The sequence below is a fragment of the Panthera tigris genome, chromosome C2, assembly GCF_018350195.1.
Source record: "Panthera tigris isolate Pti1 chromosome C2, P.tigris_Pti1_mat1.1, whole genome shotgun sequence".
Taxonomy (NCBI): Eukaryota; Metazoa; Chordata; class Mammalia; order Carnivora; family Felidae; genus Panthera; species Panthera tigris.
This window is the reverse complement of record NC_056668.1, coordinates 112,263,618-112,287,638: the sequence shown is the minus strand read 5'-3', so window position 1 is coordinate 112,287,638 and position 24,021 is coordinate 112,263,618. Positions and strand designations below refer to the sequence as shown.

At 39.6% G+C, this 24,021-nt stretch overlaps 1 non-coding gene across 1 annotated transcript; it reads right to left on the bottom strand.

Annotated features, from left to right (window-relative positions):
- Positions 1-4,997: 4,997 nt before the first annotated feature.
- On the bottom strand, positions 4,998-5,161 carry LOC122230894. The gene has a single exon (XR_006207962.1). It is a non-coding gene; the product is annotated as a U1 spliceosomal RNA (small nuclear RNA).
- Positions 5,162-24,021: the final 18,860 nt, after the last annotated feature.

Here is a 24,021-nt window from a genome sequence, read left to right as displayed (position 1 = left end):
GATGTGATGTGTGCTAATATCCCTCCTGTGGAGGAAATATAAGAGCCCAGGGCTGCTTCTGTACCAGAATATGAATGTGAAAGTCAATTGAAAGAGGCCGTAGAATGCTTCAGGTTGAATCGTAATGGAAGGGAAGTGACTTTTTACAGAGTTTCCCCTTACCCTAAAGCTTCATTCATTCCTCTACTCTTTCATCCAACAGGCATTTATAGAAGACCCACTGTGTGTATGACGTTGTCCATGGAACCAAGGATGTAGAGATGAACACAGTAAGATCACTGCCTCAAAACTCAGAAATTAAAGAAATGTAAGTTGACAGCTTTCTGGCTCTTTGACATGTATGTGTTTTAAAGAAATCCTAGGAGTAATGTAAGCTTAAATGTGATGTGTTAATGCAGGTACTTAAAGAAAGTACTACAATGAAAACTGTATTATTTCAAACATGTATCTTCAGTATAGAGGACTCTCCTCCTCTGAAATGTAGGAGGGAACGGTGATTCTTAAAAGTTGGTCAAGCTTCATATTTATTCTCTCGCTATCATGAATAAGCAGTCTGAATTGCCATGGTTGAGAATTGATTTCTAATGCACGCCAGCATCATTGCAGTTAATTTTCGAATCTCAAATCTTTTCTCTGACCCTGAAATAGAAATGACAAAGTTGACGTGCACACATACATATGTATTCGTATCTATAGGTATATGTATCTGTGTGTATATGTATTTGTGTATAATATAGGTTGTTATCACATATGTACACAAATATATAAATAATTTTTTTACCAACTCGTACTAACTCAGTTAGTTCACCACTGTTAAAATGCAATCACAAAGTTATCAAATTGATGTAACAAAATCAATATCTATTAGTGGTTTTTTTTGGTTTGTTTTTCCTTGCATCTTCTAAACCATTTTCTCTTAAAGTAAGCCAACTTCTCAAATGCGAGGGTGTTAGTGTCAGCACATAACAGAACTGATGGCCTAATCAATTTTTTTGCTTTTTAACATTATCTACAAGGCTTAGGTCAACATTATTTATTCATTTTTATTTGGAACCAGCTTTGTGGAACTTTACTGAAGGGATGCGAGCTACTATTTTATTTCTATAAATATCTGCTGGTAGCGGGTATAGCCTACAGGACAGAAGTGCTGCTTTCAAAGATTTATAATGACCTCAATTACGGTACTTCAAAGAAAGGAAGTGGAGAGAATCATAAATACTCTATGGATGCCTTTCCTCCAAGCCTTGTTAAGGTCTCTCTTTCCTAGAACATCTCCAGTCTAGCACTCAGTCAGAAAGAAGAAGCCGTGTTCTTTCTCATAAATTCCCTTTTGCAATATCAAGAGATCGGTGATGGATGGTAAAACTGTCAAAACAATTTATGGTAGAAAAAAACTCCTTTTTAGAGCACAATGTCTCCATACAGTATTTCTATAGCCTAATCTGAAATTATCCATTCAAGTCATGATGCCTCTCTACCTTAAGAGAATATCACAGCACACTCTAAGCTTGGATTTTAGGCCATCCAATTTTGATACAGGAAATGGTGTTTGTTAGACATAATGTCTTTTCCAGGGAAGGTTGATCACAGGAAAATCTTTCTTAAGTAAACGCTCCAGGGAATGGCAAAAATCGATTGCCTTGTAAAAAAGGTCTTTCCCTAAAGGTCAAATCCACTTTCATGATAAAGTGCAGGGAGTTATTTATACAGAGTAGCTCAAAAGTAGTGAGGTATGCCATAGCTCCTCCCTCCCCCCTTTACTTATAATGACAAAGCCACATGTGAAATCTGTTCCTCTTTCTTTTTTAATTCTATTTTTAAGTAACCTGTACACACAATGTGGGGCTCAAACTGACAACCCCGAGATCGAGAGCCACGTGCTCCATCGACTGAGCCATCCAGGTACCCCTGAAATCCATCGCTCTTGAGGCTTATGTATAAATGCAAAATAATAAAACTGCTTTCAGATCAAACTCCGTCAGAGATACTAGCACTATTGAAATGGAAGCATGAGTTACATCTTACTTAACATACTAGTATCTCTTAACATACTTTGTTCATCTCAGTGCACTATAATACTCTAGTACTTCCTACTGTTAAAAAAAAAGAGAAAAAAATGTGACATTCATATTATTGTCTCTTTTTTCTTCTTAAAATTTTCAAAAGTATTTATTTCTGACAGAGACAGAGACAGAATGTGAGTGGGTTAGGGACAGAGAGAGAGAGAGGGAGACACAGAATCCAAAGCAGGCTCCAGGCTCCGAGCTGTCAGCACAGAGCCCGACCCGGGGCTCAAACTCACGGGCCGTGAGATCATGACCTGAGCCGAAGTCGGATGCTCAACCAACTGAGCCACCCAGGCGCCCCAATCTCTTTTTTTTTCTTGCATCTTGAACTCTCTTCATATTATTGCAGTTTCTGGCTCACATGCATTCCACTGAATATCGAGTAGATAAGAAAATATCTCCATGAAATACAGAACAAGGGAATACTTCATTGAGATGTAGGTATCTTGAAGTACTCCACTAATCCTAAATGTTATTGTAATTCTTTCATTCATATTAGGGTAACAGAACAGGAGTTGAAGTAGAATAAAGTTGGCATCCTTTTGTGCCAGTTAACAGCATTTGGAAAGATTCATGCCGTACCCAGCAAGGCCTCCTACTCTGATTACTTATAAACCTATCTTTGAGGAGCAACTGCTGCCACAGATCATATGGTCTTTACAGCTTTGATTTTTTGGCTCCAAAACCAACAAGATGTTTTTTCTCATACAGAACCATCTCCTCGTGCATCATAGCAAGCCAGTGTGATATGCTCGCTACTATGCTTTTATGATGTGAGCATGCGGGGGCATTATTTTAATTCCACTCTCAGAGCCCTTCTACCTCTGAAACAATTAACAAGAGAGCAGTTGCTCAGTGACTTTCCATTTCTTTCAAATGATCACATATTGTGAGGTGTCTGGCTGGCTCAGTTGGAAGAGCATGCGACTCTTGATCTCGGGGTCATGAGTTCAAGCCCCGCGTTGAGTGTGGAGATTACTAAAAAAAAATCAACTCAAATGATCAGATTGGAATTCAAGTCGACCGACATACTTGCTCTGTGCCAGATGTTCCCATGGAGCCCTCTGAGCAGAGTGCAAGAACTTTACCACCCCAAGCCCGGGCATCCATCCCTCTTTGAAAGCCCCATTCCTACTGCCTCAGTCTTGAGCCCTGACTAAGCCTCTCTTCGGTGTCTTTACACTCAAGGTCACATCTCCTCTGACTCCTCCCAGAGGGACTAGTGTCTTCTCACCCACCGGAGACTTTAAATTCTTTGGGAAGAGTAACGTACCCAGGCTGTAACCAGGACACTCAAGAGCTTCCAACAAATTTTGGGGCCCCCTAATCCCCCCATCCCACACCCCCCTGTAATCCTTGCGCAGTATGCAGCTGTAATTTCTTCTGGTCATGTCTGTTCTGTCCATCCTGCTCTGGATTTCTCCTTCACACTTCTTTCCTACCTCCCTCAACAACCTTGTTCCGGTGAACAAAATCCCCCATATCCTCATTGCTTCCCTAAAGACTCCATCCGATATCCTTGAGACCAGCCTCATTTTAAAGGATGTTACTTGTCCCTCAGGCTGTAGCCTGGCTAATGGAGGCTGCCTGTCCTACAAGTCCCCCAGAGTCTCTACACCATTCACTTCCACCCTCAGGGAAGATGGGTCCACCCTATCCCTTTGAGACTCTTGCCATTTGTCCTCTGGCCCCACTTTACTGGCTTCACCAGCTACCTTACCATTATCCTTCTCACTGAAGGGTGCTCTGGTTTTATTTCATCATGATAAGTATATTCTTTTTTTTTTTTAAGTTTATTTCTTTATTTTGAGAGAGAGACAGAGACAGAGACAGAGGGAGGGGCAGAGAGAGAGAGAAACCAAGCAGGCTCTGCACTGTCAGCATAGAGTCTGACGTGGGGCTCAAATTCACGAACAGTGAGATCATGATCTGGGCCAAGATTGACAGTCAGACACTTAATAGACTGAGCCACCCACACATCCCAGTAAGTGTAGTCTTAATCCCCATCATTTATTTCACCCACCCCCTTACCCACCTCCCCTCTGGGAGCCATTAGTTTGTTCTCTATAGTTAAGAGTCTGTTTTTTCATTTCTCTCTCTCTCTCTCTCTCTCTCTCTCTCTCTGCTCATTTGTTTTGTTTCTTAAATTCCACACATGAGTGAGATTATATAGTATTTGGCTGACTTACTTCGATTAGCAATATACTTTCTAGCTTTATCTGTGTTGCAAATGGCAAGATTTCATTCTTTTTTATGGCTGAATAATATTCCATTGTATCTATATGCCACTTCTTCTTTATCTATTCATCTACTGATGGACACTTGACTATTGTAAATAATGCTGCCACTATAAACATACGGGAGCATGTATCCCTTTGAATTAGAGTTTTTGTATTTTGGGGGTAAATACCCAGTAGTGTGATTCCTGGATCATAGGGTAGTTCTATTTTTAACTTTCTGAGGAAACTCCATACTGTTTCCCAGAGTGGCTGCACCAGTTTGCATTCCCACCAACAATGCAAAAGGGTTCCTTCTTCTCCACATCCTTGTCAACAAACACTTGTTGTTTCCTGTTTTTGATTTTAGCCATTCTGACAGGTGTGAGGTGATATCTCATTGTACCTTTAATTTGTATATCCCTGAGAATGAGTGATGTTGAGCATCTTTTCATGTGTCTGTTGGCCATATAGATGTCTTCTTCAGAGAAATGTCTTTTCATGTCTTCTGCCCATTTTTAAATTGGATTATTTGGTTTTGGGGTATTGAGTTTTGTAAGTTCTTCAAATATTTTGGTTACTAACCCTTTATTGGATATGTCATTGGCAAATATCTTCTCCCATTCAGTAAGTTGCCTTATAGTTTGTTGATGGTGTCCTTCCCTGTGCAGAAGCTTTTTTTTTCCTTTTTTTTTTTTTTTTTTTTTTTTTTTGCCAGGGGAAAGCACGAACGCAGTCCCCCACTACTACAAATTATGTAGTCGAGTTTCCCACTTTTGGGGAAATCGCAGGGGTCAGCACATCCGGAGTGCAATGGATAAGCCTCGCCCTGGGAAAACCACCTTCGTGATCATGGTATCTCCCCTGCCAGGTAAGTATTGCAGAAGCTTTTTATTTTGATGTAGTCCCAATAGTTTATTGTTGCCTTACCTCTAGACATATCTAGACATGTTGCAATGGCCTATGTCAGAGAAAGTACTGCCTGTGTTCTTTTCTAGGATTTTTATGGTTTCAGGTATGACATTTAGGTCTTTAATCCATTTTGAGTTTATTTTTGTGTATGGTGTAAGAAATTGGCCCAATCTCATTCTTTTGCATGTAGCTGTCCAGTTTTCCCAACACTGTTTTTTGAAGAGACGTCTTTTTCCCATTGCATATTCTTGCGTCCTTTCTTGAAGATGAATTGACCATGTAATTGTGGGTTTATTTCTGGGTTTTCTATTGTGTTTCATTTTTCTATGTGTCTATTTTTGTGCCAGTACCGTACTGTTTTAATTATAACTGCTCTGTAATATCACATGAAATCTGGAATTATGTGATACCTCCAGCTTTGTTTTTCTTTTTCAAGATTGCTTTCACTATTTAGGGTCTTTTGTGGTTCCATACAAATTTTAGGACTATTTGTTCTAGTTCTGTGAAAAATGCTGTTGGCATTTTGATAGGGATTGCATTAAATCTGTAAATTGCTTTGGGTAGTATGAACATTTTAACAATATTTGTTCTTTCAATCCATGAGCATGGAATACCTTTCCATTTGTTTGTCATCTTGAATTTCTTTCATTGGTGTTTTATAGTTTTCAGAGTACAGATCTTTCACCTCTTTTGTTAGGTTTATTCCTAGGTGTTTTATTACTTTTGGTGCAATTGTCAGTGAGATTGTTTTCTTAATTTCTCTTTGTGCTACTTTATTATTAATGTACAGAAATACAACAAATTTCTTTTTTTCTTTTACATTTATTTATTTATTTTTGAGAGACAGAGAGAGACAGAGCACAAGTGGGGGAGGGGCAGGAGAGAGAGGGAGACCCAGAATTCAAAGCAGGCTCCAGGCTCTGAGCTGTCAGCACAGAGCCCGACGCTGGGCTCGAACTTATGAATCATGAGATCATGACCTGAGCCGAAGTCAGATGCTTAACTGACGGAGCCACCCAGGCGCCGCAAGAAACGCAACAGATTTCTGTATATTGATTGTGTGTCCTGTGACTTTACTGCATTCGTTTATCAGTTCTAGTAGTTTTCCAGTGGAGTCTTTAGGATTTTCTATATATAGGGTCACATCACCTGCAAATAGTGATAGTTTTACTTCTTCTTTAGCAATTTGGATGCCTTTTATTTCTTTGTCTTGTCTGATTACTGTGGCTAGCACTTTCAGTACTATGTTGAATAAGGTGTTAAGGGGATATCCTTGTCTTATTCTTAGGGGAAAAGCTGTCAGTTTTTCCCTATTGAGTATGGTGTTTGCTGTTGGTTGTTCGTATATGGTCTTTATTATGTTGACGTGCATTCCCTCCAAACTTACTTTGTTGAGGGTTTTATCATGAATGAATGCTACACTTTTGTCAAATACTTTTTCTGCACCTATTGAAATGATCATATGTATCACGTTGATCGGTTTGTAAATATTGAACCACTCTTGCATCCCACTTTGATTGTGGTGAATGATTTTTTTTAATGTATTGTTGGATTCAGTTTGCTAGTATTTCGTTAAGGATTTTTGCACCTATGTCATCAGAAATATTGGCCTCTAATTCTCTTTTTCTGGTAGCATCTTTATCTGGTTTTGGTATCAGAGCAATATTGGCCTTGTAGAATGAATTTGGAAGCTTTCCTTCATCTTCTAATTTTTGGAATAGTTTAAGAAGAACAGGTATTAACTCTTTTTTAAATGTTTGGTAGTAATTCACCTGTGAAGCCATCTGGTCCTAGATTTTTGCTTGCTGGAAAATTTTTGATTACTGATTCAATTTCAATTCAATTGCTGGTAGTTGGTCTGTTCAAACTTTCTATTTCTTCCTGATTCAGTTTTGGTAGGTTATATGTTTCTAGGAATTAATCCATTTGACTAGGTTGTCCAATTTGGTGTCATATAATTTTCCATAATGTTGTCTTATAATTCTTTGCATTTCTACGGTGTCAAGGGGTTATTTCTTCTCTTTCATTTCTGATTTTGAGTCTTCTCTCTCTTTTTTCTTTTCTTTTCTTTCTTTTTTTAAATGAGTCTGGCTGAAAGTTTATCCATTTGTTAATCCTTTCAAAGAAGCAGCTCCTGGCTTTATTGATCTGTTTTATTACTTTTTTGTTTCTATTTTATTTCTGCTCTAATCTTTATTATTTTATTCCTTCTATTCATTTTAGGGTTTTTTTTACTTCTTTTTCTAGATTTTTTGGGTGTAAGGTTAGGTTGTTTATTCAAGATTTTTCTTGCTTCTTAAAGTAGACCTCTCTTGCTATAAACTCTCCTCTTAGAACAGCTTTTGGTGCATCCTCAAAATTTTGGACCATTGTGTTTTCATTCTCATTTGTCACCATGTATATTTTTATTTTTTCTTTGATTTCTTGGTTCTCCCACTCATTGTTTGATAGCAAGTTACTTAACCTTCGTGTATCTGTGTTCCTTCCAGATTTTTTCTTGTGATTGATTTCCAGTTTCATAGCATTCTAGTTGGGAAAGATGCATGGTATGACTTCAGTTTTTTTGAGACTTTTTTGTGGCCTGATGTGACTTATTCTGGAGAATGTTCCATGTGCACTTAAAAAAGAATGTGGAGTGCCTGTTTGGCTCGGTTGGTAGGGCACGTGACTCTTTATCTTACAATAAAGAGTTTGAGTTTGAGCCCCACACTGGGAGTAGAATTTACTGAAAGAAGAAAGATTAAGGGAAAAAATATGTATTCTGTTTTAGGATGGGCTGTTCTTCATATATCTGTTAGATCCATCTGGCCCAGTGTGTCATTCAAAGCCATTGTTTCCTTGTTAATTTCCTATTTGGATAACTTATCCATTGATGTAAGTGAGGTGTTAAAGTCCCCTACTATTATTATATTACTATTGATTACTTCCTTCATGTTTGTTGTTAGCTGCTTTATGTATTTAATTCTTTTTTAAAAATGTTTTTTTAAGAGAGAGACAGAGAGAGACAGAGACAGAGACAGAGCATGAGTGGGGGAGGAGCAGAGAGAGAGGGAGACAGAATCTGAAACAGGCTCCAAGCTCTGAGCTGTCAGCACAGAGCTGGATGTGGGGCTCGAACTCACGGACGGTGAGATCATGACCTGAGCTGAAGTCGGACTCTCAACCGACTGAGCCACCCAGGCGCCCCTGCTTTATGTGTTTGATGCTTTCATGTTGGGTGCATAAATATTTACAATTGTTATATCTTCTTGTTGGGTTGTTCCCTTTATAATTATATAGTGTTCTTTTTTGTCTTTTTTTTCTCTTGTTTTTTTAGAATTTTTTTTCTGAAAATTTTTAATGTTTATTTTTGAGAGAGAGAGAGAGGCAGAGCATGAGCAGGGGAGGGGCAGAGAGAGAAGGAGACACAGAATCTGAAGCAGGCTCCAGGCTCTGAGCTTTCAGCACAGGGCCCAATATGGGGCTCAAACTCACCAGCCATGAGATCATGACCTGAGCCAAAGTTAGATGCTTAACCAACTGAGCCAGCCAGGTGCCCCCTGCAACCCCAGTTTTTCTTTTAATGTCTATTTTATTTATTTTTGAGAGAGAGACAGAACACACGCGGGGAAGGGGCAGAGAGGGAGGAAGACACAGAATCTGAAGCAGGCTCCAGGCTCTGTGCTGACAGCTCAAACTCATGAACTGAGAGATCATGACCTGAGCTGAAGTCAGTCGCCCAACTGGCTGAGCCACCCAGGTACCTCTAATGTCTATTTTAATGTCCAATATAAGTTTTGCTGTCCTGGCTTTCTTTTCACTTCCATTTGCATGATAAATGCTTTTCCATCCCTTTACTTTCAATCTGCATGTATCTTTTAGTCTGAAATTAGTCTCTTATATACAGCATCTAGGTGAGTCTTGCTTTTTTAACCATTCCATTACCATATGTCCTTTTATTGGAGCATTTAGTCCATTTACACGCAAAGCAATATTCATAGATTATGTATCTTTTGCCATTTTGTTACTTGTTTCATGGTTGTTTCTACAGGTTTTCTCTGATTCTTTCTTCTCTAGCTCTGTTTCATGGTTTGTTGGCTTTCTTTAGTGATATGCTTAGATTCCTTTCTGTTTATTTTTTAAAAATGTTTATTTATTTTAAGAGAGAGAGACAGAGCATGAGTGAGCATGAGTAGGGGAGGGGCAGAGAGAGAAGGAGAGAGAGAATCCCAAGCAGACTCCATGCTCAGCACAGAGCCCGATGAGGGGCTCAAAGTCATGAATCATGAGATTATGACCTAAGCCTAAATCAAGAGTTGAATGCTTAACCAACTGAGCTACCCAGGCACCCCTTTTCTTTTTAGTTTTTGCATGTCTATTACTAGTTTTTGATTTGTGGTGACCATTTGGTTGTATATAACACCTTCTGTATGTAGCAGTCTGTATTAAGTTGATGGTTGCTTAAGATTTAACCCATTCTTCACTCTTATCCCTACCCTGTTTCAGGCATATGATGTCATACTTCACATCTTCTTATTCTGTGAATCTCTTCATTGATTTTTATAGATATACTTAATTTTGCTGCCTTTGTGCTTCCTATTTTTCTTGCTCCTACTTATAGGCTTTCCTTCCCACTCAAAGAGTACCCTTGAGCATTTCTTGTTCAGCTGGTTTATTGCTGAAGAATTCCTTTAACTTTTGTATGTCTGGGAAACTCTTTATCTCTCCTTCTATTCTGAATGATAGTCTTGCTGCATGTAGTATTTTGGCTGCAGGTTTTTTTTCTTTCATCCCTTTGAATAAGGCATGAACTCCCTTCTGGCCTGCAAAATTTCTGCTGAAATCACCTGATAGCCTTATGGGGTTTCACTTGTATGTAACTTTTGTTTTCTCTTGCTGCTTTTAAAATTCTCTCTTTATCAGTACTTTTTGCCATTTTAACTACTATGTGTCTTGGTGTGGACCTCCTTGGGTTGATTTGGTTGGGGGTTCTCTGTGCCTTCTGGATCTGGATTTCTGTTTCCTTTCCCATGTTTGGGAAGTTTTCAGCTATTATTTCTTCAAATAAACATTCTTCCCCCTTTTCTTTCTCTTCTCCTTCTGGAATTCCTATAATGCAGATGTTATTACACTTGAAAGTGTCACTGAATTTCCTACATCTGTTTCCATTTTTAAAATTTGTTTTTCTCTTTCCTGTTCAGCATGATTGCTTTCCATTACTCTGTCTTCCAGGTCACTGATCCAATCATCTGCTTCCTCTAGTCTACTATTTATTCCATCTAGTGTATTTTTAATTTCATTTATTGTGTTCTTCATCTCTGTTTTTTTTTATGTTTTCTTTCCTTTGTTAAGGGTCTCACTGAGTTCCTCCACTCAAGTCCAGTGAATATCTTTATGACCATTGCTTTAAATTCTTGATCAGGCATATTATTTATCTCAGTTCCATTTAGGTTTCTTGCTGTGCTTTTGTCCTGTGACATATTCCTCTGTCTCCTCATTTTGTCTAACTCTTTGTGTCTATTTTTTGAGGTTGGAATGTCAGCTATGTCTCCTGCTCTTGAAAGTAGTGGCCTTATGAAGAAGTCCTATAGTGTCCTGCATTGCAGCGTCCTCTGTTCACCAGAACCTAGTGCTTCAGGGATGTCTCCTATGTGTGTTGCATGTGCCCTACTATTGTAGTAGTGTCTGTGCCACTTCTACCTTCAGTCCTGTCATCTGAAATGGCTCTCTTTGCCTGTTGTGGGCAAGGATTGGTCCCTATGTTGTTAATGGGCCAGTCTGGGACCACCTTGGGCTTGAGTTGAGTCAGATCAGGTGTTTGCCAGAAATGCAGTAGCACCAAACTAGAGGGCATTTTCCGTGTGTTGTCTGTTCCCTGAGAAGCTTTCATTGGTGTGCGGGGCCTACAGTCAGACCAGATGTCTCCCTCCAACCCACTGCTGGACCACAGTCAGACTGGTGTGTGTGGTTATCTTCCCCTCTCCCTGGGGCAGGAGTCACTTTGCCGTGGTGCTGGCTCCTGTCAGGACCCTGCTTGTACCCTGCCAGTCTTGTGACACTGCTTTGTATGGGCTCCCACTAAGGGCATATTAGAGGGGTCAGGTCTTCAGGAGAACCTAGGGGCAGGATGCACTGTTAGCAAGCTAAATAGCAAGTGCTGACACCACAGTGGAATCTACAGGTGTCCTTGTGTTTATGCTGGGGGGTGAGGGAGGCATATGGTGCCTGCCAGATTTTTTTTTTCCCCTGAAGAAGACTCCCATGATCCCTGCCCCTTCAGCACACACTCTGAGATTAATAAACAAATCTCTCTCTTATGTACCCCAGGAAATTTTCAAATTGCTGCTTCAATAAAATAGCTCTTTATTGTGCTGTTTCTTTAAGGGCAGAGACTCAGTTTCCTTTTGGCCTCCCAGCTCTCCCATATCTGAGTCTACTGATTTTTAAAGTTCCAAGTGTTAAGAACTGCTGTTATAAGAATTCACAAAATTATGCCCTTTTGGTTTTCAAAGCCACATGTTTTGGGGATTTGTCTTCCCTGTGTGGGCTTCCTGGTGTGATAGTCTGTTTCTCTCTCCTCTCCATGCCCCCAGCATCTCCTCCCTCCCATGGACAGTTGTGTGGGTCTGTTTAATTCCCCATTGTGTCTCCACCCTTCCTACCCCCTTCTCTAAATTTAGCTATGGAGAATCTGTTCTGCCAGTCTTCTGGTTGTTTTCTGGGTTATATACATTGATGTGAGTGCTATCTAGTTGTATCCATGGGATGAGGTGAGGTTGGGATCCCCCAACTCTACCATCTTCCCAGAAGTCCCTTCTGGAAATGTGTGTTTTAACAGTCCTCTATGTATTGCTTATCATCCAGAGCCTCTAGAAAACACTGCTCAGACCCATAAGCTCCATGAAGGCAGGGATCATTCCTATCCCTTTCATATTTGTATCCACCGAATGTAGGCCTTAGCACAATGCCTGTGTGTGCTGACAGAAAGAAGAGAGGAAGGAAGAAAGGGAATGATGCATGAAACGAACATGACTTTCATAGTGTTGTCAATTTACTGAGTTTGTGGTATAGCTTCTTGGAGTTCAATTAGTAAAATTCAATACAAGAGAGATAATTTATCCATCCACATAAGTAACTGAAATGTGTTGCTAGTAGAGAATCTAATCAAGGTAATTAATTGAGGTCAGCTATTACTCTCACATTTGAGTAATGTGTAGAGCCCTTTAAAAAATGAAAACTCTTTGATGGCCCCCGGGGTTGATCTCCATTATTTTTATTATAATGTTTCTTAAATGTATGTAAAACTACATACAAAGGCCTTATATTTATAGGTCTTGTATTATTATAAGGCAAATAAACAAAACTGCAAAACCAATAAAATTCCAGTTAACAGCATTAATTTGAAGTGGTGGGTGAAACTAAATTGCTTCTTCCCATGTGACCCTCTACTGCCTACTATAGGGCAGCCTCAGTGTTTGGCCTGCCTTTGCTATCTTGTATATGATTCAATTCTCATTTATAAGGTGGCCTCCAGACGAAACAGCATATGCTCATGTCCCCTTTTACATTACCATAGAAATGAGAATACACGAAAAAGTTTCCATGGAGGAATACTTTTCACAGAGGATGCACCCATGGATTCCACTTTGAGTGGCACTTCTATAAGCAAAGTTGCTAACTCAGACAGTGATGACTTGCTCTCACGGTTGATCGCTGACCCGGAAGCTGCTAGACAATTTGGGTTATCTTCTATTCTCAAGACCCAGAACAGTATGTGTCATCAGTCGTTGTTTTAGCTGAATGAGGTGATTCTAGGGTAGGACTATCCAAAGTTGTCAGGGGCACCTGGGTGGCTCAGTTGGTTAAGCATCTAACTCTTGATCTCAGGGTCTTGAGTTCAAGCTCCAAGCTGGGCTCCAGCTTGAACCTACTTGGGGGAAAAAAAAAAAAGAACCAAAGTTGTGAGAATGTTGGAGGGTGGGAACATCTGAGCCAGATACTGGCCCATAGGCCTGGTGGTATACACATGCCTGGCTCACTAGTTTCCTGACTCTCCCACCCGAAGAGCCTTTGGTTGTCTTGGCTGTGATCATACCATGTAGCCAGCTGTGAGTGACTTGGCTTTCTCCAGGGGCTTTGCTCAAGAGGGAGAGGATGAGCTGACCAGCTCAGCCTCCTGGTAGTTTCAGTTTTGAGTCAGATTAACAAATTGGCAGTCTATCCTGTGTGTGTGTGTGTGTGTGTGTGTGTGTGTGACTCCCTTGAAAATTAAGCCAATGTGAATGTAACTCTGAAGGCTTCACCACCTCTGGATGGCAATAGCTATACTGCCTGCTATTGGAAGGATTGAACAAAATAATGCTTGCAAAGTGTCTTTTATGCCTGAAGTAATCTCGGTGGGTATGATGTGGAGCCATCAGAGCCCCCACCTTATGCGAAAATGTCCTTTGGGAAAGAGATGGGGTTGGGGGAACAGGACTAGATTTATGCCAATGTGTTACATAAATTTTAAGTAATATCGAAAGCATTTTTTGTTTATTTATTTTGAGAGAGAGAGAGAGCACAAGCAAAGGAGGGGCAGAGAGAGAGAATCCCAAGCAGGCTCTCCACTCACAGCACAGAGCCTGACTCAGGGCTTGGACCCGTGAACCGTGAGATCATGACCTGAGCTGAACTCAAGAGTCATATGCTCAACTGACTAAGCCACCCAGGTGCCCATCTCTAGTGCATTTTTAAAGCATTGGGTCTTTTTTTGTTTTTTTAAAAAAGGCATATTTGGTGCGGTTGTACTGTTTGTTTTTGGGGGGAGGGCAGAGAGAGCAGAGAAATACTTTAGCAGCCCGATTCCTAACATGAGGCTTCAGTGACTGCCACCTCTGCCTACTTTCCATGGGTCCTGGGGAGCACTCTTCATAGTTGGAAGTAATTTCCCAAAGGATCTAGAACATACTTAAGGATGCTGGGAAAAAAATACTCCTTGAATCATAATGTTTATGTGGCTCCTACATAACAACAAGAAACGTCAACCTCACGTCACCAGTGACATCATTTCTGTGTCACCCATCTCTTGGAACTTTTGGAAGGTACAAAAAGATGGTAGCAAAAAATTGCTCCATGTGCATAAACCAAGACCTCTTTGCATGGTTAATACCTTATTTTTTTTTCCTGAGCATCCTGACATTACAATATTTATAGCCCAGTAAAGTATCTAGCTCTCCATGGGTCATAGGAATGCTATTGTTTCATACTATTGCCCAAGTAGTTTCTAAGATACTTTCCAAGATTTTAAGGAACACTTTAACAGCAGGCCGGGCCCATCTTGTGCTGCCTTTTTTTTTTTTTTTTTCCCACATAGAAGCATAAATCTGCTTAAAACATCAGACACATTCTGGCCAAGTCCCTTTGAGCCCCTCTGGTTGTTTTTCACAGAGCAAGCTAGAAGTGAGAGAGGGCAAGCTTCATTCTATTAGGGCAGCATTGGAACCCATCCTTGGTAGTTTCCACCCTGCGACTCTATGCAAAGCGTGTTTGCAAAATAAGCTATCAATTCATTCTTATTTTTGTTATTTAACTGGCAGCCTGTGCTCTGAAATCAAATGAGCTGAGACCAAATGACAGCAGCGTGCACGCACACACACAAACACACACGCATGAGGAAAACTAATCCCATTCTCTTGGGTTCACTGTTGCTAAATCCCCCAAAATGTTGTGTTACCAGTCATCTCAAATTGCCATATTTTAAGCGGAACCTGTTTCAGAGGCTGATGAAAATTGCTGGGAGATTATGGCTACCATTTACTCCAAAATGCATAGAGTCAGATAAAGACCATCCCTACAGACAATTTAAAAATGAGCCTGAGCATACTTAGTATCCTATATATAGGAAGTTGAATGGAAATAACAAAAAGTCAAGAGACCTTTTGTAGTTCACCAACACAGTTCTGAAATTTTCTCATTATCTCTAAGGCCTGAAGCCAGTAGTGAATCACTCCAGCAAGACCCACATTTTATTTGTGGTCTCACTGACCCAGGGAACCAACATGTGATCATCAGAAACAGATACATGGACAAATAATTAAGGTACATTATAATAAGGACACCAAGAGAGGTGAGAGCAAGGTGCTATGGGAGGAGGGTAGACAGAGGATTAAGCAATGTGAGTAGAAAGGCAGGAGTCCAATTAATATTTGTCCCATGTAATGTATGTCTCATGAGGTAACATCCTAGCTGGGACTTAAAGGTTGAATAAGAGTTGGCTGGGCCGAAAAGAAAGCACTCAGAGGGGAAGAAGGGTTCAAGTAAAAGCTACCTTGATGTAAAAGTTTACACAATTTTGAGAGATGTTGGAGACAAAATATCACAATCATAGAGATGAAAAGGAGTTTAGATATTACCTAATCCCACCCCTCTGATTTTACAGGAGGACTAGAAAGGATGAAAAGATTACTCGACTTTTGAAAAACTGGGATTCCACATATGATGCTAAGAAGTGGTAAATAAGAGGAGAGAATCGAGCCTTTATCCTGCTTTTACTATACAAACCATACTTCAGGCATATCTATCAACCAATTGCAATATCTAAATCTTGTCTATTTAGATGCTCATTCAAACAAAATATTAAAAAAATCAGGGCAATTTGACTCTGACCCTGATATTTGCTAGTATTAAAGAATTATTAACAATTTTTGCAGTGATGCTGATATATGGTTATGTTTACAAGAAAGAGTCTCATCTCTTCAAGACACATACTAAAATATTTAAAGACGAAATGATATGACAGCTGATATTTGCTTTGAATAATCCAGTGTGGGACAAGAAGGGGAAATTTAGATGAAACTAGTTTGGCCATGAATTTGTAACTGCTGAAGCTGAGTACATAGGAGTTTTATCAAACTATCTTCTCTACTTTTGTATTCGTTTAAATTTTTCCACTGTAAAAAGTTAAGCAAACAACAGCCTGCCTGACCAGTCAGTTGGTCTGAAAGTCTGGACTGGATTCTCATCTTTTTCCTAGGGCTCCTGCCTCTAGATCTTACTGTTACCCAGTTTAAATTTTTTAAAGTCTATTTATTTATTTTGATAGAGAGAGAGAATGAGAGTGACAGAGGGGCAGAAAGACAGGGAGAGAGAGAGAACCCCAAAAGGCTCCACACTGTCAGTGCAGAGACCAATGCGGGGCTCGAGCCCACAAACTATGAGATCATGTCCTGAGCCAAAATCAAGAGTCGGACACTTAACCACCTGAGCCCCCTAGGCACGCCCCACCCCCACAGATTTATATTTATAACTAAACTAGTTGAATTTTAAGCATTTTTATCTGCTTAAAGAATAACAACGAAATAATAGCCAACATCGAGAATGCATACGGTCGTCAGCAAGTCCTGTCTTGCAAGTATCACTTAATCCTCACAACAACCCTATGAGGTAGGTTTTTATTATTATCCCCATTTCACAGATGAGAAAAATGAGACACAAGTAATTCACTGAAGGCCTCCAGGTACAAAATGGTTAGTAAATGTCTGGTTCTAGAATCGACACACTTGACCAGCATGCAGTGTTCTTCTCAGTGATGTGGACATGTGGAGGGAAAATCTACTGGGTTTAGTTACATGTTGTACTCCTCACCTATTGCTGTGTAACAAATCGCCCCCCAAGCCTCATGGCCTAGACCACTGACTCTTATATCTCACAGTTCTGTGGGTTGGTTGGGCATTTCTGTGTTCCACCCTGTTCATGGCTGTTCACGAGACTGTGTTCAGCGGGAGGTGTCAGCTGGTTCTCTTCTTCATGAGAGAAATTGAAAACCCCGGGGAGTTAGGACGTCGATAAGAGGAGAGACCTTGTGGACTGGATTTTGTGCTTTTAAAAAGAGTAATTTTAAGTTTACCAATGTTTACATGCAAATAGATTTATTTATTTTTATTTGGGGGGGGACACGGCAAAAGCAGTTCTTTTTTTATTTACTTATTTGTTTTTTAATTTACATCCAAGTTAGTTAGCATATAGTGCTATAATGATTTCAGGAATAGATTCCAGTGATTCATCCCCTAAGTGTAACACCCGGGGCTCATTCCAACAAGTGTCCCCCCTAATGCCCCTTACCCATTTATCCCATCCCCCCACCCACAACCCCTCCAGCAACCTTCAGTTTATTCTCTGTATTTGAGTCTCTTATGTTTTGTCCCCTTCCTTGTTTTAATATTATTTTTGCTTCCATTCCCTTATGTTCATCTTCTTTGTGCCTTAAATTCCTCATATGAGTGAAGTCATATGACATTTGTCTTTCTCTGACTGGCTAATTTCATTTAGCATCATACACTCTAGCTCCATTCATATAGCTGCAAATGGCAAGACTTTATTCTTTTTGATTGCCTAGTAATACTCCCTTGTATATATACACCACATCTTCTTTATCCCTTCATCTGTCGATGGACATTTGGCCTCTTTCCATACTTTGGCTATTGTGGATAGTGTTGCTATAAACATGGGGATGCCTGTGCCCCTTCGAAACAGCACACCTGTATCCCTTGGATAAATGCCTAGTAGTGCAATTGCTGGGTCGTAGGGTAGTTCTATTTTTAGTTTTCATATGCAGATAGATTAAAAAAGTAATCATTTCTAAAATGTTTACAATAAGCCTGTGGCCCCTCAGGCGTCCCTTTTCCCTCCGGTTCCCTGGAGAGAACTACAGTACTTCCCACCTTGTTAGTCTTGTCTTGTCAGCTTTGACCACTTCTACTTTTTATCAATTTTATCACTTCCACCTTCTCTTGCTTGCCCATCAGCCTCGTAATATCATCGGATCTCTATATTATTGGAGCCACATGCAGGGTTTTCATTTGTGTTGTACTGAGATTGCACTTTCTTTCTTTTTTTTTTTTTCCTGGAATTTAAAAATGAGTTATTTTACACTTACTTGAGTTTTTTAAAAAAATAGTTGATGTCTTCCTACACACTGTAACTGCTTTATAAAATACCCCTCAGTAACTGTTTTCTACACAAATCTGTCAGAAAATCTGTCATTCCTCCTCTTCTACTTTGTTTGGTTTGGGGTTTCATTGAAGAAATTCTTCCAGAAGCCCTCTGCTGGGCTCTAAGTCACACTCTTTAGGTCTTTTCCCAGCTGCAGGCTTGTGGCCTCCCATGCCAGCATTTTGGGAATTGTCTTTGCTTCTCTGTTGCATTTCCTGTCTCCTGGATCTCTCCTTAGTTTATTTCCTTATTGCACTGGTGGCTGGGGGGTGGGGGGAGGCTCTCTATGAGGAGGGGATGACATATTACTCCAATAATACTCTGAGAAAGGGTGAACAAAGAGATTTTTGTTTTTTAAAACCCTGTAAGTCTAAAAATGCCTCTATTTTATCCTTGTATTTGATGGATAGTCTGGGTGCAGAATCAAGGCAGAAAATTATTTTCCCCTTGGTCATTTGAATGCATCACTCTACTCTGTGAGTTTCTCTTCTTGCTGTTGAGAAGACCAGCAACACCCTGATTCCTGATCTTTGAATGCAGCCTATCTTTCTTTTTCAGAATCTTTTCTTTATTTTGATTTACTGAAATTTCACAGTAATGCATATCAGTAAAGGTCTTTTCTCATTCATTGTGCTGAACACATGGGTGGGTCTTTTCTAGTACTTAAATCTAGGAAACTTGTTCTCTTCTCTTGATAACATCCCTCCCACCATTCCTTTTTTCTTTTCTCTCTTTCTGGAATTCCTATTGGTTAAATATTTGGTGCTATCTGATGATCTTTGAATGTTCTCATCATCTCTTTTCTGTTGCTCTACTCAATGTGGCCATTTTCTGGGGGATTTCCTAGACTTCATCTTTCAAGTCATATATTAACTTTTTCTTTTTGATTAAATATATTTTTAATTTATCAGAGATTTTTATTTTCTGATTCTTCCTTTCATGGTCTGCTCTTCTTATTTTATGGAAGTTATTTCTTATATCTCTCTAAGAATTTTAATTATATTTACTTTTGAGTTTCCTTCTGTTTCCTTGAATTTCCTCTGTGTCGTTCTTTCTCTTTTTCTTTTCTTTCTTTCTTTCTTTCTTTCTTTCTTTCTTTCTTTCTTTCTTTCTTTCTTTCTTCCTTCCTTCCTTCCTTCCTTCCTTCCTTCCTTCCTTCCTTCCTTTCTGTTTGTTTGGTTTGATTTGGTCTTTGTCCTTACAACTGTCTGGTGATTCTTGGCTCTCTGTTTATATTGAAATGTCAAACAGTAGAAAGTGGGCTGGAACTTCCAGGTGCATGAATGACATATGACCACTGGTGACCTATAGACAGGTCAGGAGGTGTGCTGGAACTTTCACTGGGAAATCCCAAATATCAATAACTCTGCTAACTCTTTTCACCCTCAGCTACCTTGAATTCGTGAGTCTTTCTGAGACTTATGTGAGGCAAATAGGCCTGTTTCTCATCAGCACTAAGTCTGGATTTCCTCTTCTCTGTTAAGTAATTTATGATTCTTCCAACTGCTTCCATGTCCATATATTGTATTAGGAAAGGTGTTTTCTCTTTTAATAAAAAAACAGAGTTATTATTCTTTTTGTGGTTTTGGAATATTTTGAGGAAGGAGAGTGGGTGGGAATAACATCTTTATGTCATCACCTAGGACTGGACTTTATTTATTTATTTATTTATTTGGACTAGATTTTAGAGAAATTTTTATGAGGGTTATAAGATAGGAAAGAGATTTGGTGGGTAGGGTAGGCAGAATCCTCAAGGTTTACTCCCCAAATTCTGGTCTTGTCTATTCAGTCAAACACGGATTTGAGGATTGCTCTGAAGAACTTTGCAAATGGAATTAAGGCTACTAATAGGGAGATTATCTTGGATTTTCCAGATGGGTCCAAGTGATTAAACTTGGAAGAAGGCAGAAGAGAAGCAGGAAAGTTGAGGTGGAAGGAGAAATCAGAGAGATCTGAAGCTTGAGAAGGGCTTGATACGCAATTGTTGGCTTTGAAGACATAGGGGACCATGAGGCATGGAATGTGATCAGCCCCTGGAAGACAGGAACAAACCCTGGTCCCTCCTATAGCTCTGGCACCAAATGCTCCACCAATTGCGCCAGAACCAGATTCTCCCCAGGGCTTCCCACTAAGCGCCAGGCAGCTGACACTTCCATTTTAGTTTGGCACACATCAGAGCACCGAGCCAGCCCCGCTGTATTTCTGACCTCAAGATAATGAGTGGTGGCTTTAAAAAGTCGTGCTATTTGTGGTAACTTGTTACGGTCACAATAGAAAACAAATACAGGGAGGCTTCTTCAGTGTGTGAGAGAGAGAAGCAGAAGGAAAGATGGGGGGATGGGGGCATGGGACACTAGGAACTTGTGTTACGCATTGTGAATGGAGAAGCCCTTAGGCATGCCTGAGAAGATTTCACTCAACATGAAATGGAGCCATAAAAATACTGAGCTCTGTGAATTTCAGCTCTGAATTAGGAGGGTGGAAATTATTACCGAAAAGAGAGAATCACGTTGTTTCGACATGTGGTGGAGATTATTGTGATAACTGAAGGACCCTTCTCATTATTCCTGCCCTGTGTATCCCTTTTCATGTTAGCTGTGGGCTTGGCCATGTGACCTGATCTGGCCAGTGATACACCAGTAAACATGACATAACCGTAGACTTGATAAGCTCATGTGCTCTGGGGTTTGCCTCTTTGGAACACTGTTGACCGACACCCTGTAAGGAATCCTGCTGCTGGGGACGGGGGGAGGGGGGGAGCTTGCGGGGGGCGGGGGGGGGGGGAGCTTGGGAGGTTGAATATATTTTATGAACTCTTTTAAAATAACTGTCCTAATCTATTTGCATGCCTACAAACACTGCTAAATTTAAAAGTTAATATTTGAAAAAGCACAAAATCCAGTGCGTAGGGCCTCTTCTCTCATCAGAGATTTCCAGCGCTGCCCATTATCTCCATTATCATCACAAAAGACCGAGACTCCTTAAGAGGCACTGGCAGGATTGAGAAGGAGGGTGAAGGAATTACTGCATGCATATTAATTTCTCTTCTTTTATCCTGTCTCATAAGTAAAAAAATCATTCTCGTTGTGGTTGAGTGGGTGGCAGTGGCTCACTTCTCCACGTCTAATTTCATAAATATGTGCTTCAATTAGCTTTTGCAAATGAAATAACTAAGTCCTCATTCAATTTTCTATTTTAGAAGGACCATTAATCCGGAAAACAAATAAAAATAAATTAATTTTTAATGGCTAATGTATATTTTTTCAAAATGAGACTTATAACACTAATATAGCTTTAAATAGAAACTATAAGACCCCAAACTCCTGTTTTTTCTCTTACTGGGCTGATTTCTTCACACAGCCTTTCTAAGGGTCAAAGTCCAGCATAGTCAGAGAGCCATTCAAGAAGAGTATGTGGGTTTTTTTCCACCTGCTGTCTTTTTGTTTTTAATACTGAGAACAATCTAATCTTCCCTAAGCAGTTTGACTCAAGAATTCTATCTTTTCCAGCAGCCACTATTAATAGGAAGAAGCTAGGCAAAGATTTCAGAAATCAAAGTACAATAAAACCTCATTTAATGGGAATGTTCAGGGGACGAGTCATTCCGGTTAATTAAATTTTCTGGTTAACTAAAAATTAACCCGACACCCTTTGTTCAAATCTTTCCATAGAAAAATCTTTCTAAAACGCATTAGCTTCTTTAATGCCTTAGGAAGTGTAGGGTGGTAAATGTAATTGAATCTTTGTTTGATGATCGAAGTCCTTGCAGTGCCCCAGAAAGATCATTATGAACATAAATACTCATTGTACTGTATGGTGGATGTAGACGGCCTAGGAGATTGTGTTGAATGGATAATCAGCTCGAAATATAATCTGAAAAAGTGTGTGTGTGTCTGTGTCTGATATACATCACATGTATTTCATTTATGTCTGTGTACCTTTGTGCTTTTCTCTTGAAACCAGAAAGTAAAAAAATAATAATAATAATCAAGGGTCCCAATTCATTGGTTTAAGTCCTTTTTTTTTTTTTTGTTTTTGGGTATGGTCATAATTAGACTTCTCAAGACCAACTTTAAAAGGATAGGGGTATGGTACTCTACATTATATACAGTTATGACATAGCTATAATTTTTCTTTAGGACCTTTTTGCCTTCACTTTCTTTGTTTTACCATATAAAAAGACAATGTAACAATATCACAGAGTAACAACACAATCATTTTCAGTTCTACACGTTACTGTCTAATGGTCACCATATGCATGTGTATGTCTGCAAAGTTGTCATCATAGTGTAATATAATTTTATGTCTTGCTTTATTTACTTAATATCGTACAAGAAACACTTCCAATGTTGCCACACCGTCTTCGTATTCATTTATTTATTCATTCAGCAAATATTTATAGACTGCCTAAGATGTGTCAGCCCCTGTTTTAGATGCTGGATACATAGCAAAGAACAAAAAGGACAACAACCCCTACCCTTAGGAAGCTTACATTATTGTAGAGATTATCATTTTAAATAGCTGGATAGTTCTCTTTTGCTTTTAATGTATTTTTGTACTTATTTGATAGCACCCTTTCGCCTTGCGGCCCTAGGCTCCTTATGCGGTCTCCATAATATTCTCTATGGAAACTAGCTCATGGGTTCTTGGGATGTCATAAACCCACTCATCTGAAGGTGGGAAAAAAAAAAAGCATTAGCAGAAACATAGCACTGTATAACACTTCACCCTGTGCCAGGGTGAAGCACTTGTTCTAAGCCCTGTGTTACACATTCAGATTGCATGACAATCCTACGGCGTAGGTAATACCCCATTTTTCAGAAGAGGACACTGAGGCACAGTCGAACAAAGATATGAAACAGTCTATTTGGAGGACATTGAAGCAACCCCTCTAATAGTAATAATGGAACTTAATTTTTACCTGTGTCATTAGGTGCCAGGTGTTGTTCTGAGCTTATTCATTCATTTAATCCTTACAGTTTCAATTGAAAAATGTGGAAACTGAGGCACACATTCGTAAGTATACTGTCAAAAGCCACACAGCTAGTAAAGGACAGAAATGGGGTTGGAACCCTGGCAGTCTCGCAGGATAGACACTCTCGGTGGCTTGCATCTCACCAGCTGATATTTTAACATCTTACTCCTCCAAAGGGTGTTTGTATTATAAGAGTAGAAAGGGGAAGCTATTGCATCCCTAATGTGTAACCTCTGAAGCAGGAAATCATGATCCTTCTCCACTAACAGTACCGTTTGGACTGTGCTGTTTTCACCCCAAGGACAATATGACCAGATCACTAGCAAAACGTTGGACTTGTGTGAAATAATCAGCTGACAATGGCTAATTCTGCTCACAGGCAAAATTTATTACAAAGCACAGAGCTTGCTGAGGAATGATAGCTTCTTGGTGATGCCGAAAACTAAAAGCTGATGTGGAAAATTAGACTCGTAGAAATTATCCGCATGACATAAAACTCCAGACTTTAGACCTTCTTAATAACGTTTGGATCTGTCCGGTTTGACCCAGATAAAATTGGAATTAGTAAAAATGAGGGCAACAAAAGAAAACCCAAAGTGCTAAAAACATAATCAGTGAAGTTTGATAGGGACAAAACCTTGAATGGTGAATCAAACTTCGGTCGGAAACTTTACATCAGGGAGAACTGATCCCGGTGAAAATAATTGCAGTAAAATAGAAATGGGAGTATAAAACAAAAACGGAAATGGTCTCACTACAGTGTATAGACAGTTTATCAAGGATTTAAACGATCATAATGGCATTTGCCGGGAAATTGTGGATCAGTTCTTTGAAGATGAAAATTCATTAATGTGAATGACATTCTGGTGACAAGATCTTATTCATACATACTAGGACAAAA